The sequence below is a fragment of the Loa loa genome (genome assembly GCF_000183805.2).
Source record: "Loa loa unplaced genomic scaffold supercont3.402, whole genome shotgun sequence".
In the NCBI taxonomy this organism is placed as follows: Eukaryota; Metazoa; Nematoda; class Chromadorea; order Rhabditida; family Onchocercidae; genus Loa; species Loa loa.
In genome coordinates, this window is record NW_018108582.1 from 17,505 (window position 1) to 20,751 (window position 3,247).

Below are 3,247 nucleotides of genomic sequence, written 5' to 3' on the forward strand. Positions count from 1 at the left end.
GGGAGATAGGGAGGAAGAGAGAAAGATTGAGTGAAATTTTCATTTTACTTTTTCAATTTCTTTTTTTTTCTCCTTTAACATTAACATTTGAAACTTTTGACAAAAAATTCGAAATGATTAGTGAAAGTTTTAAGGTTTAAATTAAATTTTAAATTTCAAATTTTTAAGTTTAATTATACAACAATTAGTTACTTATTTGTTCAAAAAAAATTTCGATAAATAATTTTTGATAAAAAAAAGTTTTTTTCTAGCTTAAAGTATATTATGCAAGTTTAAAAATGAAATAATTGCATGCTTTTATTTTCATTTTTTTTTTGATTATTTTTTTTTATGATGGAATTTGCGGAATGGTTTTTTTTTTAATTTGATAATTATCTAATCATTTTTTTTATCAGTTAACTATGTACTCATATGATATGACGGGAAGTTCCTATGATTTCAAAGATTAATTTAAATTTCTTGGGGGAAATTTCTAAATTTTGAATAAATATTTGCAAAAAATTTTTTGATTCAACTCTAAAACGAGAATATAATTAAAATCTGAGCAATCACCTTTTCTATTTTTTTTTTTATCAGATAACTTATCAAATCATTTTTTCGTTCTTTTTTTTTTCTCATCAAATAATCATATCCTATACGGTTATTGATTTGATGTGAAAATTTTTATGATTTCAAAGATTAATTTAAATTTATCAGGAAAAGTTTTGAAATTTTTAGTTACATATTTCAAAAGTTTAGCAGAGAGAAGATATTAGCAGAAATGATGGATAGCGGCTATAATAGGGAAAGGATTTTATAGTATAGATTAGGTGGTTCATTTGCGCCGATTGCATTCTTGTCACTTCAATGCTTTCCAGAAGCAACAATTGTATCTATCCATTTCCATTGTTAATGTGTTAGGAATTGTATGTGAATCTCTCTCGGGAAAATAAATTTCCCGAAATATACAAATAGTCAGACATACGGGAAATCAATCATTGTTATGTTAAATTTTCGATTGTCTCATAACCTATCTATCAATGGTTATGAGTTCAAAAAAAAAGAAAAATTTTATGCGAATTTGATTAAATCGATTTTTTCTTTCTTTTTTTGCTATTACTAATAAAAAGTTATAAAATATTTATGGCAGTACTGATTTTGCCATAATTCGAATGTTGAGAAATGTTGATTTTTTTGATTTTGAAATGAAATGGAATGGAATGAAATGGAATGAAATGAAATAGAATTTTTCATTTTGAAATAAAATGTAATGGAATGGAATGGAATGAAGTGGAATGGAATGAAATGGAATGGAATGAAATGAAATGAAATGGAATGGAATGGAATGAAATGTTGCAACTGCAACAAATAGTGACAAAATATAATGGAATTGATAGAATAAAATGAAATAGAATACTTGATAAATTCATGAAATGAAACAGAATGAGAGGAAAAATATATGATTGAATTTTGTTATAATTCGAATTTAAATGTTCAATTTGAACTGATAAATAAAGAATGGAATTTAGAAAATGAAATGGAATTTAAAAATTAAAATACAATTGGTAGTAACACATAATTAAGATATCTGTTCTTTATTTATCAGTTCAAATTGTTTAAATTGTTATTTAGGTAATAATATATACATATATTGTTAGCTATAATAGCGAATAATTTTGATACGATATGTAAATATGTCGTTTCCCACAAATCTTATTTCTCTAAATTGATTTTCTAATTTGAAATTGATTTTCTAATCAAGCCAAGAGTCAAGAATTCTGTCGAAGTGTATATATTACAAGCTAAGATTCAATAATAAATTGAAAGCGGAATTGTTTTGAAATATAACTTATTTAATGTATTACTTACATTGAAGCATTTATAGTAATGTATAATGAAGTGAACATTTTCTTTCCTTTAAATTGATTAAATTCAAATTTTAATTCGATTTCTTATTTGTCTTTTGCCCCTCATTTTACATAATTTTATGTGAAATTATGCACAAAAAAAACGCAATTAACGTAATTAGCACATAATTATGTTCACCTTTTTATTGATTTGTTCTTTTTTTTTTTTTAAATTTTACCCTGCCATCATTATTGCAAATTAATTATATGTTTTAATTATTCTTTATTAGTTATGTGTAAAACATTTGTGCATGCATCTTTACAGTAACAAATACTGTAGTAATAACAATAACAACAACAACAACAACAACAACAAATACTGTAGCAATAATAATAACAGCAGTAATAACAATAGCAATTGTAACAACAGCAACAACAGTAACAATAACTCTAGTAATAATTAATCCTATTACTATTATAATATTTGCTCTTACTGTGACTACTTTTACAGTAACTAATACTACAACTAATAATAAACAGTAATAACAGCAACAACGATAACAACAACAACAATAACAACTGTTATAACAATAATTAATGCTATCAACACCATAATATCATATCTATTCTTATTGTTATTGTTTCTGCAATAACTAATATTGCAAAATTACTACTGCAACAATGCTATATTAGTTGCTATTACAATAATTATTGTTACTACCACAGAAATTATCATAGCTATTATAACAATTAATGTTGAAAAATACAAAAGTTTTTAGAGAATAATGGAAAAAAAAATCGTAGAAAACAAATTTTTGATTGTAAAAGCTAATTATTGGTTTGTTTTTTTCGATTTTTCGTTTTATTTTTTTCTTTAATTAGAAATATTAATTTTTAAATTTAGCCTAAAAATATTAATTTACGACAAATTTTCCATTAGCTTTTTTTAGTGTTAAAAATTTAAATTAACCTAACATTCCCACTATATATCAATGAATCAATAATTACTGATAGATTAAAATCGATTAATTGCTCTCTAAATCGAATAATTACACTTTTTTCCTTTTTTTTTCATCTATTAACCTTTTATGATAGATATTTTCAGCATATTTACCGGTTCTTCCGTTAATGAAACATTCATTTATTCAAAATTTCCCTCATACTATCCATTATTCCACAAATCTTTTAATCTTTCGGTAAATGATAAGGAAAATTACCGATATACAAAGTCGGTTCCAATTAGTAAAACTACCATTTTTGTTATAAATATCCAGCAGTGAAAATTGTCAACCATAATTGTTTGATGACCGAGGACATTGCTTTTCCGAGTACTTTTTATACACCTATTTATTATCATTATTATTATTATTATCATTATTATTATTATTATTATTATTATTATTATTATTATTATTATTATT